Raw genomic sequence first — 20,773 nt, forward strand, 5'->3', positions numbered from 1 at the left:
TAAGGCAATCAACACCCTAAAAATAATCTTTCTGCATGCATACGTTAGTTAATAGTCATCTAACATGTTCCTAATTGCRAGGCATGTCATATCTTAGTCATTTYRGAATACATTTTCTCCTGGGGTGACCTTTAGGATGTTCTCTGTGTGTGCACACTCACACACATACATTATTCATGCACTGAAGCACAGCTCAACGTTGCAGACCAGGGATGGCATGGACAGGAGCCCTCCCTACCTGCAGCATTTCTGTGACAGAAAGAACTAAATTTGAGAGGAAAGCATACAAAATATGAAGTCTTTAAACTGTAGCCTCATTCAACCTTTGACAAAGAGGGAAGGATTTTGGGGCTGGGTTTTTTTTTTTTTAGGGTTTTTTGTTTGTTTGTTTGTTTGTTTGTTTTTGTTTTTTTTTTTGTTTTGTTTTTGTTTTTGTTTTTGTTTTTGTTTTTGTTTTTGTTTTTGTTTTTGTTTTTGTTTTGTTTTGTTTTGTTTGTTTTTGTTTTGTTTTTGTTTTTGTTTTTGTTTTTGTTTTTGTTTTTGTTTTTGTTTTTGTTTTTGTTTTTGTTTTAACAGGTTCAAAATAAGTGTGGTAGCCTGTTTGCATCTCCACAAATCATAGCTAACCCTTATTTGACTTCCTTTAACATCAGCTTTGTAAAAACATCTCTTTTTATATCAGTGACACAGCAGATAAGCTTTCAAAGAGGTGTGCYAGTACTAAAGGTTTGATATTTAGACCTCAGTAAAAATATTGTAAACTAATTATGTGAGCAGAAAATCAGTAGGCGTAACTATTACTCAATTCCCAACTTCTGCTTCAATTAAATTACTATCTGAAGAAAATTATAGTAGTGACTTACTAWTCTCTGTAAAACAAATGGACATATTCTCTCCTGGTATGGAATAAGTCCCTAAATTGCCAGTGTTGAGTCTACACCTCAGAATACTAAGCCTAAATACTTCCCAAAGTGACCAGAGATATTGATGTTTGGTTGGTGTYTTTTTCCCTCCTAGGTTTCTTCACACTAACAGTCTCATGATTGAGCTTTGCAGAGTTGCTATAAGAGATACTTTAATTGCTTTAGCATACAGCAAGTTCAGTTAAAAAAAAAAAAAAAATAATAATTCTAGCACATTTTCATTACACATGTAACACCTTTCTCACATACCAGGACAGGGCATTCAGCCATGGCAGAGGGAGTCTGTAATGTTATTGTAAGTCAGCAAACAGATCCATACCTAGATTATATATACGGGAAACCACAGACATTTCTGAAAGCCTGTTTCTTTTAAAATTCAAAGAAAGTAACGTTGGAGGTCAAACTCAAAAATTAAAACCACATCCTGCATTTAAAAAGGCAGGAAAAACAAAGAAAKTGTATGTACATGCCCCTTATTACTTCACATTTCTTTTGCTTTGTTGTGAATAGCTTTACATGACAGTGAAAAGGAGAAAGAGCATAAAAAGCTTTCAAGTTATTATTCAGAAAACAAAGCAAACAMCACTTGAATGAACACACATTGTGATAATTACTTAGTTTTGCAAATACCAGCTGAGTATAAAAAATAGTACACTGTAACTGCTTTTCAAGTTTCTATTTTTTATAAAGTTTTAAAGATTAAATGAAGACGACTTTACATATCTAGATATATGAAGGAGAAACAAAAGAAAAAAGTTAATATTGTCTTCATAAATTTATCCTGGCTAACCTAACTTGTTTCAGGTGTTTGATGGAATTGTTTTTTTTTTTATCTTTTTCTCTTTCTCCTTCTTTAAAAAAAAAAACCCTTAAAGATTATTATCTGAGAACACAAATTCCATTTGATTTGTTAAATTTTCATATAAAATATATGCTGTCAAGAAGCAGAAATAGCTTGTTCTCTGTCAGATCCAGTTTTCTATACAGATATTTGACAATACRTTATTTCTACCCTGCTGATAATTTATTAGTCAAGACCTGGGGAGGAGCAAGAACAAGCATATGAGCACATTGAGGAATTAAGATGATTAATTTTAATTTATCTATTGAGAAGGAGTTATGATTAAATAGTGTTTGATTATTGGCAGCTTGGCAGTACTAGGTTATTACAAGGAGTGGTTTATGAATTATTACTTTGAAATGGTTTTAAATTGACAGACCTCTGAAGATTCCATTTGTTTTCCTTTTCACATGAACACATGCACTCAAGTGAAGTTAGATGAAAGCTGAAGCTGAAATAAGCAGTGGCCTAAGGGCATTACTGTAATTACTAGGCCATTTAAAATATATCAGTATCATGTCTAATATAATAAAATTAGAGTCGTTGCTGTAGCATAGTTAAGAACAAGAGACTCTGCAAAAAGGTTGTCAGATTCTGTTAGCTGAAATCAGAGCTAAACTAAATGCATTATCTGTGTGATTATGRCCACTGTTATTACCAGAAAATCATCTGCAAAAAGAGGCCCTTTGATATGTTTGTTTGTGGTTTTGTTTGCTTGTGTGTGGGTTTTATTTTGTTATTTCCTAAAGAAGTGAATTAAAACAGCATGATGAGCAACAGGGAAGCAAACAAAAATCAAGATGTTAGGATGCACAAAAATAGAAGTTTTATCTGTTAGATTGTATCATAGAAATGAGCTTAATACTTCATATTATATTGATTGGGAATTTCCAAGATAAAGGGACTTCTTTCTCTGCATYAAGGAGAACCATTGACACCAAAGGCTAGGAAAACTTTAAAATGCATGAGGAAGAAGTGCATCAAGGTTTTAAGGTATTTAATGTCCTGAGGTTGTGAACTGATTCCCAGGCATTCAGATCATTTCAGGGACAGACAAAAGCACATGCAAAGTCTGCTGCCATGGTTAGGAGCAGGATGCTAGAACGTAAATCAGGTCTATACTGTTCTTTCCACCAGGTGAGACATATGGCCAGAAACAAGGCCAGGGCAGCAAAAAAAAAAAAAACAGGCTGGAGAACACAGGTGTTTTGTAGAAAGGTGTGGGATACACAAAATATGTTAAGCAGATCAACATTCCGCCAGAAGCCAAAAGCAACAAAAAGATTTGCTTGGTAATTAGGGAATAGTRCACACTCTTGCAGTGCAGTCCTTCATCCCCAGAGAGCTGAGTGTAGCCAGGTGGCTGTTTCCAGRCTCTGGTTGATTGACAGCGTGTGTGGCAGCATTGACGAGCCTCTTTTAAGGTCTCTCTATTTTGGTCTTCTGAGTCTGAAATGCCCCAAGCCATGGAATATTTTAACTAGTTATCTTGGTATTTTTATGGCTTCAAGGGTCTTGGTTCTGTCTTTCTGTGCATGTGCRTGTTTTGTTTCTGTTTTCCTTTTTATTATGGAAAAGCATTTTTGTACCTAAATAAAGCTGCCTTTGCAACTAGCATGTAAAAAGCCCTTAAAGGTATCAACATAGAAGTAAAACATTTTCTTCTATTCAATTATTGCACAAGGGACACATTTAATTCAGGATGTTCAGCAGCACCAAAGAGAAAAGAYATCTGGGTTCAATTCATAAAAGCCTAGGGCAACTAAACAAACCTTCTAAAATGACATTGAAGTAGGAGGAGGAGGTTATTGTTTCTATGACCACAAAGAAAACTCATCCATTATGTAGAGAATAACAAAACATACAGACTTTTTTTTTTTTTTTTTTTTTTTTTTTTTTTTTTTTTTTTTTTTTTTTCAGTGGAGTTATTAAGGAATATTTAAGGCAAGGGGAAATATTGAGGGAATGACTCTGGTAGGTTGCTCTTGTGAGAGTGGTGGGGCTGTCTCCATTCCTCTTTTTTGTATTTATAGGGAGAGACAAATGTGCTAAAGAGTAGCCTTAGGAAAATGCCTGGAAACTACAAAGTGTTTTAAATACATGACATTGCTGTACCTTACCAGCTATCCAGACCACCACTTGGGTGAATTCCTTCACTCTACTACAGTATAGTATTCTCTTTCTTTCACTGATTTTTATGAAAATACTTTCATATTCCAAATTCTTCAAAGACATGTTGCGGAATAATGTTTCTTTGACAACAGCAGTCAGGGCTGATGGATATTTTTGTGCTATCAGCACAAAAAATCTGTCACTGTTTCTTAATTCATGAACCTGAATCCTTCTTTCTTGATAAAAGGCTTTCTGCTCAATATAAACCACACTATAAAAAAAAGATAGGATTACACATAGCCCATTGGTTAAATGACATATAATTAATACTATTTATCCATAATTTCTTTCTTTATTCTTCTGGTTTCTACTGTTTTGCTTTTCCACTTTATTGTTATAATTTCTCTTCCCAGATCACCCTAATATATCAAAAATATTTTCCTTTCTAAAAAAAAAAATCTGCTTTTTCTCTGTCAAATTCATACATACAAYTTCCAAATACATTGATAAATTCAAATATATTCAAAGTGGTTTCTGATATTTGTTCTTAATGGAAAGCATTTAGTKAAATACATAATGTTTACCAAAAAAAAGATGGGCAAAATTCAACCCCTCATCTCCTGCACAGCATGTTCTCATGGACAGTARGGTGACTTTCAAAGAGACATTACATGAGACATGAACACCTTAATAAAAGAATGAAGGAGGGAAGAATAGAAAATTGCTGTGCTAAGTTCTCTGAYGGAATGAGTTAGAGCTTGTGTCTAGTGTCCTTATTTTGCACTGGAGTGAAATACCTGAAKATTAGGAAGTTGTAATTTGCAGTTATTCTTTCTCTTTGATCTACTACATTCAATTCAAGTGAAGAATGTGCCAATATAATATTTCCAAGCCATACTGCTGAGGCTGTCAGGCACCAAAATGGAATTATCTAGTACAAAACAGATGCTCTATCTCCTTAAGTATTTACTATTTACTTTCATAAACAGTTAAAAAAAAAAACAAAAAACAAACTTGACAAAGTCTTAAATATAAAAAAGAGGAAGCTAAAGACAAAAGCGGTCAGAAAAAAAATATTGTAACTGTAAGCAAAACTGAGTAAAAGAAAATGAGAAGCACTAAAAAGCCCAGCTAACAAAAATACTAAAAGTATTGATAAATATTTAACAAAGTAGAATTTCTGTTTAGCTGTTTATTGTTATATTTATAAACACTTAAAAACACAGAGCTCACAGGTATGCTTCCCTCACTGGGAATTCAATATGGAAAAGATGTGTGAGACTAAGGTAAAGTTCAAGACATCTAAAGTGCATAAACAGGTAGCTCTAAACCCAGATTCCCTAAAGATCTGTAAACTAGGGTTCTCGGTTGATTATACAATTCAAAGAGACATTTAGGTTCTGTAACATTTTAGAATGAAGGGAGCTTCATTTCAGAATACTTTCATACTGACTTAATAAAGTTTTATGACTTTTGTGACATTTAGCAAAATGCCTACTTGAAAAACATAACACAAGAACTTGGTCTTGCTCACTCACTTAAGGAATGCACAAACCTCACAGGAGAATARGGACATTTTTTAAAGAAAACTGAATCTTTCAGGTTGAAAGACCCAGATGATGTTTCCCTCCTGTCTGCCTAGAAGCAATATTACTGATATTCTTTGGCCTGGTGAGATTCCTTTCCCCAAAAGGCYCCTATGTGCCCCTTGAAGATCAGCCCTCTCTTGCATGCCTCCACCTGACCTGTGACTTGTCAGTCTCACAGTACAATTTGTAACTTCTCCCAGCTTCTACCTCTGTTTTTGGACATCTTCAGTCTTTTCTCATACCACACTCAGCAATTTCTCATCATCTCTTCTGTCAGGTACCCTGGGCTTCTGCCTGCAGCCTTAGCACAACAGTGTTAAAATATAGGGGAATTCCCTTAATTATTTATTTTTGTACAATAGCTTAATGTTCACATCTCTCCTCTAAGCCAAGCAAATAAGAGACCCCAACTGAACTCCCAATGAAACGATTTGGTACCAGAAATAAGATTTTTCTATCTTTCAGGAAAGCACCTTAACTGAGAGGTGATTCTGGCAGCAAGGCAGAGGAAAATTTATTTGTTGTTCCTCTCTGGGAGTTTTTATGCTCTCTAATAAATAGTTACGTGTTTACCAGTTCAGTCAGGGAACAAGAAAGGACATTGCTCTGTAATTTCAGGGGTTGCGAAATGTCAGACTTTGATTTAGTTTTTTGGTGTGGGTTGGKTTTCTTTGTTGGTGGTGTTGATTTGTTTGTTTGTTTGGGAAGTTTTTTGATCAAGGGAGGGTAAAATACAGAATTAGGAAGGAAAAAAACACAGCAATCTCACCCCCAGTCTGGTGTGGGTATACTGAAAAACCAAAGACTGTTTTCTGCATACTTTARTAGCCACTGTGTCTGTGTTTCCCTTACTTAGCTAGCTTTTATTACTCCAAACTCTTGTTTACTGCATAGTAAAGAATTTTTCACCACACRATGAAGAAACTTCAGAAGACCATGCAGTACCCCTCTGATTTTCAAGCTTATCTGTGATTTATTTGCCAAAGCATTTTTGGAAATTAGAGCTCAGAAAATTTGAATCTCCTTGGTAATGAAAAGCAATAATTTGGCTGACAAATATTTCATCCATTAGGCAGTATGGGACTAAGAATTAATAATGCTAAAACAGGACATTAAGCCCATCTGTGTAGGAAAGAAACCAACTACTCTGTATTTTGGTGGAGAGCAAATATATAGGCAAACAGCAGGAATTGCTGACAATTGTTACMACAATGRATTCTTTGGACAGAATGAATATGTTATCTTCTTAGGATTGTGCCAGAATGTAAATGGCCATACACTCAGCTTCATCAAGACGGAGAGCATCAATTCCGAGCAACCCTAGGAATCCCTGAAAAATGTTACATAAATAAAACTTGTGRGAATGGGCAGAATTCTGAGTCAGGAATTTAGGTCATAATATTAYACCTAGTTGTTTCCATTCTGCTTAAGCCTTACTTCAGCCCTCTATGATACTATATGGAACGTACTGTAAGGATACTGTAAATGTTTTTGAACTTCTCTAATCTGCATGTTTTCTTCTTTTAAATGACCCACTGAATTTACTGAGGTAWAAATTGATGATATAAATACCAGATTAAATCTGTTTTACAAGATAATTTTTTTCAGATTTGTTTCAATTTTTGTTTCATTTGTGGCAAAAGTAATATCAGAGTTTAACAAATACATTGCATAAAATAAACTGTCTTTGTCTAGAGGAATAAAAACAATAAAATCCATAAAAATCAAGTTGCAAGTAACTTTTGAAAAGCGTGTTCTAATTTTAGATTTTGAATTCCAGAACCACAATAAACCACATTTTTTTCCTTACTTGTTGGAGGGAACTAGAAACAACATGCTCATGATTTCTTACATTAATAAAAAAGGAAATAAAATAAAAATGTGACGCTAATAATGAAGACAACTACGTCAATCTCATAGAAATATTTATTTCAGTTTGTATGAAATATTCTAAAATACGTCATTAATTTTTTTTTTTTTTCCACTCCCCAAGTAACAGGAAAGAAAAGCTGAAACACAAATCTCAATCAAGTGGCATTGAAAATAGATAATGTCAGTAAATATTACCCCATTGGCTTTACCATTTGCTATTCATTGCATTTTTAAAGTTCCTTTTCCCAAATGGAGTTTAAATCTCACTATTTCAAATTAGGCTGCCTGTGTCTGTCTTCTGTTGCTGCTATGTGACACTGTACCATGCCCAAATCAACTGAAATGTCTTGCCATTTCTTCCTTACACCCACCTTTTTTGTTTTTTTTCAGTTGATTTGTACTAACTTTAGCTGTGTTGTGAATTAAATTTATAAATATATATACACACAMTTTTTTCAACTAAAACAGTTTTCTGAACACATTCAGGAACTACTAAGAGAGACAAACAAGTGGAGGATGTGCAGAGAGATGGAGGCAGGTGCTGTGAACTTGCATTGACACTAAATTCTTCATAAAATCTATTTCTGTGGTAAGTTTTTCCTTCAGATTTCCTTTATGGTGCATAGATAGAAATAAATTTAGCCTGAAAGTTTGACACTAAACTTTCCAAAAACAGGACTTTYCACAGTCTTCCGGTAGTGATATCTGATAACATTTCACGTATTTTAACTGGACATATAGAGCACAGGGATTGGTGCTCTAAAAATAGCTGACTCCTTAGAAACAGGGGCTAGAAACAGAAAAGGAACATACAGAGCTAAGAATGAAGAGCTGTTCTGAAGGGCAGTGATCAATTTCTTGTGTGCCACTTTCCTMAGACTGCTTCTATTTTAGCCACTGTTTTGTCCAATATCAGCAGGGAGAGACTGGTTTAGTCTTCAGAAGTCTGGGGGAAAATCAGTGTTTTTAAGCTTACCCATCCTAAAACAGATAGTGGTGTCAACAGTCATCTTTTTTCTCTCTTGCACTTGTCCCAAATTATATTCCATTAATATGAACAGTATAGTTATATATACTTTCATTTAAAACCATAATTCTAGTACCTAAAACATACAATCTACAATATGTGGCACAGCTTTTATCTCGATTATAGATGGATATGTCATCTTGTTTCTCAAATTTTTTCTTCTGCTGCAAAATTGAGCTTTTTCTTTCATATTTTAGAGTGTTTTCTACTGCATATCATATTTCATTTTGACTGATAGAAAGGAGTCGACAAACTTTTTATTACGGTTGTCAGATGTCTGATTCATTTGCACACTGGAATTTATCCAGGGGAGAGCTATTAGGATGATCCAGAGCTGGAGTACTGGTGAACTGAGGAGAGGTTGAGGCACCAAGGCTATCGCAGCCTGGAGAAGATGCATTTTGGGGGACTTAAGAGCAGCATCCACAGCTATGGGGAACATCAGCAAGGACACGGAACCAGGCTCTACACAACAGTGGGAGTGGAGGAGAAGAGGACATACACATAAATTAAACAAGGGAAATTTGGAGAGAAAATACGTATTTTCCTTTGTGAACAGTCAAATAACACAATAGATTGCCCAGACAGAATGTAGTGTTTCAGTCCTCACTTGTTTTCAAGACGTAACTGGACACAACCTTAGGCATTCTTATCTTATGTCAGACTTGGTCATGCTCTGGGCAGCACATTGGACAAAAAGCCTTCCCAAGCCTGCCTACCTGAATTATCTTATATGAATTGCCTTAATAGATTGGAAAAAAAAAAATTGTTGTTTCTTCCAGTTTGTACACAGAAAAACTTGAAAACAGCATAGGAACTTCCACAATTGGGTAAATTGCTCCTCATGRGTAAAGTATATCTTTTGTTCATCTTGTTATTGACTTTTCTTGACCATTTTTTATATTGATTGTATTGTTTATATTGTTTGTATTGACTATAAATAATAGTTGTATTTATTTTGAGTACTTACTATCTTTATAAATATCTCTAATTTGAGTATATTCATATAAAATACATTGGTAAATAACTTGAATTTTTAATTAAAATGTCTGTATCTTTTTTCACCCCCCCGCTTTGCCCCCCCCCCCGCTTCCTCACTCTTTGTTTTAATACATGATCCATTCTGACACACTTCTGAACTTATACACTGACGTTCTGTGCTGTTCAAAACTCCAATAAAAAAAAAAAGCATCGTTACATTTAAAATAATGATGGTTCCTCTGAAGGATGAAGCTCTGCAGAAAATGTACTGTTGGGAAATGGGTGTCCTCAGTGTTCCATGAAGTCAAAGCAAAGATGTCACCCGTGTTCCAAAGGACTTATTTCTAAATACATCACAGGAGACAACAGTCACATACAGATAGGAAAAGGTAAAATCCTGGGAAACTGCACTGCTTGTTTCACCAGTGGTGACCTTTTGGCCAGGTATCTTTGAGGCTGTGTATTTGTAGTTTTTTTTTGAAAATCTGAGTTTTCTGTCTCCATCTGTTGCTTTGGATTCTCTCTGATTCCTCTTTTCTTTCTTCTTTTGTTTTTTTTTTCTTTATTTTTTTTTAGATGCTTAGATGGAATTTCCTGTAATTCAATTTGTTTCCATGTTCTCTGTCCTGTTACTGGATACCTCTGAGCACAGCCTATGTCTGTTTTCTTTACACCATCCTGTCAGGCATTTATAGGTATTGTTAAGCTGCTCCTGAGCCTTCCACCCTGAACAGATCCCTGCAGTGGGGAAGGATTCTCATGCACAGCTGCTGCATTCCAGGTCAGTGGTGGTTCACAGCACACTCAGACTCACCGGTGTGAGCCCTGCAGTCATCAGGCAGATGSTCCAGGTGCTGGAGCAGAGATTTCTCAGAGAACATGATGGGGAAGCAGATTATCCCAGTGCTGCCTAGGAAGGAGCACAGCAGAGCAGACACACACCCTGCTGGGCAAGAAGGACTTCACACCAAAGCAAATGGACRAGACCTGAAGGGACCTGCAGAGCACAAAGAGTTTGCCCTGGACAGATGGCTGCAGGAATGGAGGGCTACGAGGGACCCATGCTTGGACAATCTTTTYCCAAAGCCTGCACTTCTTTGGAAGAATAATGCTGGAGAACTCTTGAGGCAAAGCCCCATGGGGAGGACTCACACTGGAGCTGTCCTTGAAGGGCTATTTCCCATGGGAGGAAGCTCATTTTGGAGCAGGGGATGAGTTTGAGGAAAAAGTGGCAGAAACAAAGTGTTATGAACTGACCCCAGCCCTCATCCCCTGAACTACTGTGCTGTTTTGGGGGAGGGGAAGCAGGTAGAAGAGCTGGGAATAAACCTGAACATGGGATGAAGAGGGAGGTGAAATGAAAGTGTGTTTAGTTTTGTTTTTACTTGTCACTATCCTTATCTATTATTGACTACCAATAAATTAAATTAMTTTTGTCAAGTCTGTTTTGTCCATGATGGTGACTGGTGAGTGAGCTCCTTACCCTTAGATTGACCCATGAGGTTTCATATGATATTTTCTCCCCTTGTGCTCTTGACAAGGTCAACTCAGCACACAAATCTACTAGAATTTTAAYTTAGCAGAAAGGCTGAAATTTCATTTTGGACAGAGCTAAATTGATCTACAGAGGAGATGTGTATACATAACACTGTTTTTGCAATATTAAGTTGAGCAAGAAGAAAACCAGAACCTAAGGGAAAGAATCCTGGGGACCCCCAGCTGGAAGTTGAAACAAGTTACTAAGGTTTTCTAAAGAGAAGGAGAAATTTTATGTGACTGATRTTTTGAGTGCATTATATGTTCAGAAGAATTAATCCAAATAAAGAAAATAYTACAGATAAACATCAGTATATTGTACTTATGAGGTCCATTTGAGAATTTTGTAACCTGCCAATATTAACTTTAAAGGCATCAAGGCCTAGAACAAATGAAAAATATTCTCCACTATTTTTTATTTGACATTTAGAGGTTAGTTAGAGGGAGTCTGCAACTTGAGGAAAATGGCTATTTGTTCAATATTTTCCACATAAGAAACAATTCCTTTAATGGAACAAAAATGTACTGGAAGATGAGGTACAAAGCTGAATTAAACATTAACTTTCTCTTAAAATATATATTTTTTAAAGTATTTTGTTTTTTTTTTTTTTTTACTTCAAATTTCCCCCTTCAAAAAAATTAAAACTAGAAATTCCCTATGAATGTGTATAAATCTGCTTAAAAGGTTGAGACTCAAAAAGTGTGTTTTGAGTTGGAGTTTTTCAAATACAGGATTTTATTTAAGCATATTTATCATTAGTGTCTTGTAAAAATAGAAATAGTAGTTACTTTTACAATTGTCTACACTGAAGTTTCAGTCCTAGTAATTTCTCCATATTTAAATTTGTAGCATCCTATGTCTTAAGTAATGTTTGCAAAGCTAAATAAWCTAGAGGAAATTATTAGAGAGAAAATTTTACAAATATTTGGTGTAAGTTTCAATTAATTTTTTCTTGTTTTCCTTTAATTAATATTTCAGTTACTTTGTGTAGAGGAACAACCACTCTCAATGAGCACGTTTGTCAGTATTTGTACTAGAAATTTTTGTGTACTTATTCAAGRAGACTTCACTCTGTATGGCTCATTGTATTAGGAGTATCTAAGCTATAATTACAGTCAAAGTATACCTCCAATGAAAACTCTTTCTTTTAAAAAGCTTTTTCATTTAACATCCATTTATTTTAGCATTTTGCACTAATCTTTATTCTAATTATTTATTCTTATGGTTGTTTATTTTATCTGCAAAAATTTTTAGTTGAATTTATTATATGTTTGATTTTTTATTTGTTTTTTAACAATTGCATGACTTTCCCTTGGCCATTATTTTTTCCTAAAGAACAGAGAATTTGACTAGATGATTTTTCATTTAGACAAGGAAGACATGCAGAGGTTAATATTCAGATCTCAGGAGGAAGTAGAAATGCTGCCAGTGGAATCAGATGAGGCAATGACCAGCTTCAATATGTAAATGGATGGAAGGTTAGGAGTATCGATATTGTATTTAACCATTTGGCTCTGAAATAACATTTAAAGCTTATACTGAATACCTAGATATTACTGTACGCTCTTTCTTTATTTCTCTTGTGTTCTGTATATCAATCTTTTGTTTCTATGTCTTAATTCGGTTTTATAAATTAAGTCAAAATGAATATAAAAAAATAGTTTGATTCCAAAATAAGATGTATGTGATATAATCATTGCTCCCATATTATAAGGGCATGAAAAAAAAATCTTTTTGTACAGATAAATTTTTCAGGAGTTTATATTTAAAAATAGCAACAAAAATATTCACTGCCTCCTTTTAGACTGCAGTATCAGCTCTGTTACCATTGTACCCTGTCAGTCTATTTATTCTTCCGTAGGAAAAGGAAAAATACTGATGGGAACCGACATTAAATTAGAAAGGGAACAGATATGGTGAAGATGCTGACAARCACCAGCATATAGAGAATATATAAATACTTAATGAACCAAATCTGCCATCTCCAATTACTGCCCTTTCTTTCTTGACCCTGTGTGTTCCCAAATTCCAGTGGGATCAGGTTTTTACATGAAAAGAAACGACAACAAATAGCACCAATTGCCTGATATTGAAATACATTTGAGGGCTTGTTTACTTAACAGAGCAGCCAAAAATAGCTTGAAACCTAAAAACTTAAAAAGTTTCATTAAAATTAAGCTGGGCTCCGTTCTACAGTGGGCTACCAAGGACTGCTCAGGTACCGCATACATGGATGGGTACAACAACATGGCAGTAGGGCTGATGACAGAAATTTTAAGAAAGGGACATAAAGACTTTGCTGTAACCTTGTCTCCTTGTTAACCAGGTGGAGAAGACCTTTGTGGTTATAGTATAGGAGGAGTGTTAAAATTTATGAATGTCCTAAAAGAMACTGCCACAAATTTCTTATGACATGTCCACATCTTGTACATGCTACGTTGGTGAGTCCAAGCAAGCTGTGAACTGTTATTACAGATTTTAACAGCCTTCCTTCAAGAGATTTTCTGCTTAGTGTCTGCAAAGTCCCACCTACTTTAAATTGCGAGCAAAAAAATCTTTTGAAAGGGACTAAACCATATATCTACTTGTGTCAAGCATGGCTGCTTTGTTGTTTGGACTACAAAAAAGCACAAAAAAGCTGACAAAAAGAAATCACTGCTCCTAAACCTCTTAACAAATGTGTCAATACAAGACTCCTAATAGAGAAAATTTCTCAAGTGCCTGGATAGATCTCATTACTGAAGCCACATCACTCTCAAATTTCTAGTGAAAAAATAACAGTCACAAAAATGAGGCTCAAAGGAAGTTTTTACAGCTCATATTCAGTATTAAAGGTAACATTGAGAACACTGAAGTAATCTGCAGGGCAAAGAGGTATTTTGTGCCATTTCTCTAGAATGTACAGTATTTCATAAGGAAATGACTCCTCTGAAGTGAAAAGAGAAATGYTTATTTATGTTAACCTRGRAAYATGTAAGACTTTCAGTCCTGGCTTYAAAAGTGTGTGACTGAAGCCCTAAATATACAGAGTTTCAGACAGATACACAGCATCCTTTGGCCTTTTAGATTTAGAGATGTTTAAGCCTTTTTTTGCAGTTAACAAGATGTTTGTCCTCATCCTCATTTCTAGGTGCCTCTCTGCACAATAAAATGCAGTAGAAGCTTATTGCAGGAAAAGTTTTGACCATCTGTTTTTATGCATAAAGACTACTCAAATAAAGTAGATAAAGGACACTGGAAATATTAAAGACCCCTTAGAATAATAACAAGAAAAGAACTGCAATTTGTTAATAAATAAATAAATAAATAAATCGGTTCCTATAAACACTGTTGTTGCTATGTAAATATTGCAAGTAAAACTGAAAAAATTGGGGAAAAATTTAATGCATGAGAAAAAGATGGAGTAATATGTAAGTAAAAAAACTGTTTCCCACATTGTATAGACTTTGACTTATGACAAACCTGATATAAATACATGACAAAGATGTTTTGTTTTGCATCAGGCAGTTCTGTTAAGCATCTTTTCTTTACCAGATCTTCTCAGATTTTTGTAGAAGTGTTGACAATGGCAAATGTTCTAAAAAATTTTTTATGTAGTCACAGACAAACCAATACTGTGCTCTGATTTTGGTCTAGTGCTATATTGTGCCTTTATTCAGAAGGSACATAGCATAAATCTCATAAGAGACATTGATAAAGTTTATATTTWAAAAAATAATTTTAAGGTAGTGACTGTGGTCTTTTATATTAGTGCATGCATATGTATTTGTGTAAATATTTYAACCTAAGTCCATCTTTTTGAGTCTTTGCTATGCCTCTGAATCAGCTGAGTCTTGTGCAGGAGCCATCTCTGTCCACAGATTTGCATATGGCTGAATTCACTGTTGACATTCAATAATGATAATGAGCTGTCAGAAACTGTTTAGACACGAAGGTTATGACTGATTTCCCTCCTTTGCATCTTTTCGTTGCAGGCTCTTGGTGAGGAGAAGAAATCTGACTGCTTGCTTGGCTGCCCAACTGATTTGCTCTAGGGTACACTGAGAAACAGCTCAAAGCTTTTTAGTAGTGCAGACAAAATTTGGTTTTGAGGTGACAGCAAAATGAATTTAAGGAGAAACTGAAGTCTATTAGTATTTTGAAAGGTTGATAATAGAAAGGAGAGGTTTGCCAAGGCCTAGAGCTGTTTTTTTAGCAGGTCATGAATGAGAAAGGAAGTCTGAAAAAGTTAGAAGAGTTTCCTGGGGATGAAGATGCAACTAAGAGGGCTAGGAACAATTAACATGTCTTCCACTGCCCTGTAGCTTACTAGAAGAAATCTCTTTTATCCCCCTGTCTTTAGATTTTTTAGCACCTTTTTATTCTCCCAYCTTCTTTCTTCTTTCTTGGGAATATGAAGCAGAGCTATTCTATTCTCCTGTTCTGCCTCCTAGCAGGACAGCTGATCCCCACCCCTAACACAGACAAGCATTTCCCTCATAATTATATCTCATTTCCCCATGARCATTTTCCCCCATTTCCCTTGGAGCTCCTTTCCCTCAGGACATCTGCTTCCCCTGCAGCAGCCCCAGCACATTCCTCCACAGCCAAGCAGCATGAAAGGGAAGAGCTGCCCGAATGGCACAGTGGAGGCTGGGCTAAGAGAAAGACCAAAGGAAAGCACGTCTGTCTCTCCCCAAAGCCTGTAAGGGTGGAGGAGGTGCAGTAAGACACAGCACATGCCATTAATTTTCTCTTAAAGACAAAAAGAAGAGAAATCTCTTAGAGAAGGTGTTGGTTACATAGGTAGTTTATATCTCAGAGTGAATATGGAAAATGAGCAGTTTGCATGACTTTCTGCATACATTGCATACATGCATACATTCTGTATGRCTTTCAGAACTGATCTTTTTTGAGAATGTAATGTTGAGTTTCTCTGTTAGACATACCTGGAAAATCATGGTGTTGTGATACATGGAAATGACTAAATCTTGTTTGAATGTATTCAAATATGTTTTGCATGTGCAATTTCATTTCTATAATATTTTAGAATACTTGCAAAGAAAGGTTGAGATTTGAAAGTAGTCAGTGCCATTTAAAGCAGATTGCATAGAAGAACGTGAAATGAGAATCAGACAATTAAGGCACTAGGCTGCTTAATCAGTAGTTCAGCAGTTTTGTCACTGGAGTTATATCAAGGTAAAAGGTATTTGCCTCCACATACATTTGTTTCTCTCTCCATATATTTTTGTGCTGTGTCTGCACTGARAAATCATCATTTAATAGGCATTATACCTACTCTTTAATGGAGTTTTGACTAATAACTATTATCTGTGCACAGAAGCATAAAAGCAATGCTTATAATTAAGCTTTCCTAATATTTTTCATCGTTAATGATACCACCAAAAACAAGAGAAAATARAAGCTTAAGGAGGAGTTTATGAAAAGGAAACCCATGAAGAAGCATTCATTATAAATTTATCACCTTTGTGAATTGCAAATTTTTGAAAGGCAAGCAAGAATACCAGCAAAATACCACTGTAATTCTTATTCATTATTCTTTCTTTTATATTTGTGTTAGCCACCGTAAGAGGTCAGAAAATAGTTTAGATAGACCTTCCTCCAAAYCCAGTAGGATTGTTATTTTTATGTATGTCTTTATTTTATAGATGGTTTTTATATGTTCACGTACTTKCTTTTTTAGGAGAGAGGAATAGAGCCAGGATCTGTTGTGTTTACAGCAAACCTCTAAAGCTTTGTATCCCCTAGGGCAAAGAAGTACTTTTTTCCTTGTCACCTGTGGGTATAATAAGCTGTGTAAGATACTGTTTAAAATTCTGGGGGTTTTTGTTTGTTTGTTTTTTTGGGGTTTTTTTTTGTTTTTTTTTTGGTTTTTTTAATCATTTATATCAACATGTTGGGGTTATCTCCATAAAATAAAGTCATCCAATAGTAGTCTGAAATAGCAGAAAGCTAGGGCATCTCAGATTTGCAAAACTGTACCCTTAATTATCCTTGTCTTTAGTTATATGATAACATTTAACATCATATCCAGTCCGTTGTAGATGTGCCATTTCTAGCGCCTCAGTACCTAAATAACTCAGTACCTAAATAGCAAATTCTGAGTGATTTCCAATATYGTAGGCAGTAGGCTATTGTTGGAAGCATTCCCCAGTGAACAGAAGAGAGACAGGATCCCCCAGGATGCTTTGCTAGGTCAGAGTCTGGCACATTTGGCAAAGATAATCCAAAACAMTTATTTGACTCATTCCATGTAAACACCTGACCAAGCCACTTAAGTTAATTGCCATGGCTTACTTGGTTTCTTTGTAGTCAGTGATGGTGCACGAATAAAATCTTATCACTAAAGACTCTAAAATATGGGAAGACATGTTTGAATTTGTACTTGCACTTGACTRCATACTGCTAAATTAGGCAATACAAATCCTTCTTCCCAGTTCTTGCCTGACCRTATATTAAAAGCACAGCATATCATCACTATTGTTTTCCCCTCCATGGGGCCTGTACTGAAATTACGTGTCAAAATAATTAATGAGGTTCACAATGGTAAAAAGAAAATATCTGGTTTGTTGTCTTAGAAAAATGTGAAGATTTAGATAAACAAAGAAGAAACTAAGAATAACTGAAACAACCGTTTCCACACCTGAAAAGGAGTATCTTTGCTGGATCAGCAGGCAAACACCAGGAAACTAATAATAAAAGTATTCTTTCCTTAGAAATTTTGCAAGTTCCTTAAGGCATGCATGATATATACATTTATAAAAACACTGTTTATGATTGGAGACAACCAGTGAGAGGGAGTCTGGCAAACAAGAAATATGGGCCAATCAGAATTCAGATTCAAACATTTGCTTAAGTTTAGTGGAGATGAAGGAACTGTTAGATATGTTCATGCTCCTCACCAGGAAGGATAGACTTGGATATGACACATTCCTATTCCCCTGCACATTTATTAACATTTGCAAACACACTCCTAGCACGAAGCTACAATAAGCATAGAGAGTGATGATTCATGCCCCTTCCTGTCCCTGAGATTTTCCCCTGTCAGATGCTCTGTTTAGCCACAGTAATCTCCTGCATGACAAGCTGGGTCAGACAGGATGGTGGCATTGTTCCACTAGCTTTAGCTTATCTCAGCTAATGTCATTTCCAAATGTTTAGTTTAGTTTTAATGAGTTAACTCAATTAGTTCTCAGTAGGAAACTCAAGAGTTTTCAAATGCACTTTATGTAGATGTACATTTTTGTATTTCAATTTAGGTATTAGATTTAACTTCAAAAACATACAGTGGTACAGAATTACACTACGTGACAAGATGTATAGAAATAGACTAATAAAAAAATCAGATATTTCAGAAGAAGGACTGCAGCATTGTGAAGGCATGTGAGACTACTGAATTTTAGTTCATAGACTCACAGAGCAATTGAGGTTGGAAGGAACTTCTGGAGATTATCTGGTTCAAGTGTTCTGCTCCAGGAAAGCCATTTAGAGTCAGTTTCCCAGGATTGTACTGAGACAGCTTGTGAGTATCTCCAAGGATGGAAATGCAACATTCTGTTGCAGTGCTTAGTCACCCTCACAGTAAAAAATGTCCTGATGTTCAGAGGGAGCAGCCCAGAGTGAGACACAGGACTCTGAGTGTGATCTCACCAGTGCTGGACAGAGGGGAAGGATCACTCCTCTCACTCAGCCTGATGGTGAAATGTCTCCTAATGCAGCAGACACCATTAACCTTCTTCACTGTAAAGGCACATTGCTGCCTTATGGACAACATGCCAGTCAGTCCCCAGCATACACTGATGCAATTGTTGAATTTTAGCTGCTAAAAATGAATRTACATCCTCTGAAATGTTTTGCAGTTGTTTACAGAAATGTCTTCAGTGCTATTACATATTAACTTTTAAAATCCTTTTTAAACACACACAATTGCAAGATGTAATCAATTTAGTAGAGTCACTGAAATGATAAACATCTTACAGAAATTAAATATCCTCCCTAAAATCACTAGTAAAYTCTTATACAAAGTTCCAGTATTTACTATTTCCATACACAGTGTACAAAAGTAGACAAAAGCAAATTAATTTTAATATTTACTATCTGTAGATCTTAGTATGTGGAATCTTTCATACATCATTCTAAGATAACAATGTGACAGGATTTTGAAGAATTTAGAGAATCTGTTGAAGGTGTGTCTCTTGCTGCAGGCATATTCTTAATATACTTTAAAAAGGAATGGTTTATACCTTAAATCTTGAGATGAGTTTTATTTGGATGTGATCCTTACTCTGAAAATTCTTTTTCCTTTCTTTCATTGTTATTAGTCCGTTCAGAAAGCATATACTGAATTCATTAACTGGTCCTGACTAGCAAGCATAAATTTCGCTGATCGTACCTTGTGCCCATTACTCAACAGAATATTTTTCTTCTGCTATTCTAGAGAATGGAATTCTGATCTAATTATCTGGACTCTCTCTGCAGCAAAGAAGCAAAGAGATTTCAGTTGTGTGACTCACCATTAAAAGGTAAAAAACTTTCCTAAACTAATCAGAACAGAAGCCTGAAGTGACTACTGGACTTCTAGGTGTTTAGATTGCAGATATTAAAAAGTTAGACAGCGTGGGTTGCACTCTGAATACAAGATCAAATATTCATCTCAATTCCTTTCAGCCTTTGAATATGAGATTCAGCCTTTAATAGCACAATTGTATACCTAAATTTAAGTTTTACACTTGTGGTACTTCAAAAACAGAACTGTGGACCGTCATTTTTGTGATGTGTCTATATTGGTGAAAACTTGTTAAGAACTGAAGCTTGTTTAGTCTACAGTTGGCAGAGAGTTTGAGAAAAGATTCTATGAAATGCAGTGCTAAGAAATAAGTAAAATACTTCTAAATAACATAATAGACAAAAGGAAATAAAATMAAAAAGCTTTTGTTTCATTAGAAGMRTCCACTGATGTGTAGTAACAGTTTGTCTACTCAAGAGGGATTGAGATTTTCTTCATCTCTCACACTTGAATATTGAATTTTAAGAAATTCTCATTAGACTCCTGGCATGGCACTTGAAAGCCTCCCTCTGTCCCTCAGTTCTAGGCTCGTTGCTGCTCCTACCAGCTGCGCACCAAAGAACATAGATCAAAACATGGAAAGTGCTCATAATAGCAGAGAACAGGCAGTTCTTCCCTCSGGGAGCAGCTTGGCTGTAGAGATGAATGCATTTTTCTAGAAGAGAAAGAATTGTAACCTAAGCCAGTCCATGCTTTCCTTTGATCACAAAGCAGTAACTACAGGTCAGAAAAGCTTTGTGCAAGGATTGCAAGCACGTATCACAACTTCCATACAACAGTCAGTTAATGAGAATAATTTAGCCTAAGTGGAAGCTGGTGTGTCTGGACTAGGATGAGCTTTGTCATTAATTACGACTGCCCACATGGCCAATAAAAAACACTGTCTACAAATRAAACATGCATAAAATGAGGCAGAATTCTGACCTCCGTCTCCCAATGCCTTTTCTTCATTGTGAGGAAAAATGAGATATCATAGAGCAGATGGAGTTTTTCACAATAGACAGGAATGGTAGGATATTGAATTAGCATTGACATATAGAGAAATAAGCCATAGTACGTTCTGTGCATCCCAGTATATATGGGAAGCACATTTTCTCCCTGATCCACGGAGCTGAATTTGCTGTCAACTCAGCTGGGCTGAAAACCTGGAACCCTGTGAAGTTTTTCTCCCTAATGACAGTATCACTGTTGTCTGCCTCAGGCCTATTATGTATTCAAGTTTACACTGCAACATTGCATTCTATTAGAAAAACACAAGTGTGTGGGGGGTTGTGTTTATTTTGTTGCTTTTGGTTTTCCTTTGGTTTGTTTTGGTTTGTTGTTTT

Source organism: Malurus melanocephalus, unplaced genomic scaffold, assembly GCF_030028575.1.
Source record: "Malurus melanocephalus ecotype Western Australia unplaced genomic scaffold, MMel_1.1 scaffold_313, whole genome shotgun sequence".
NCBI classification, from domain to species: Eukaryota; Metazoa; Chordata; class Aves; order Passeriformes; family Maluridae; genus Malurus; species Malurus melanocephalus.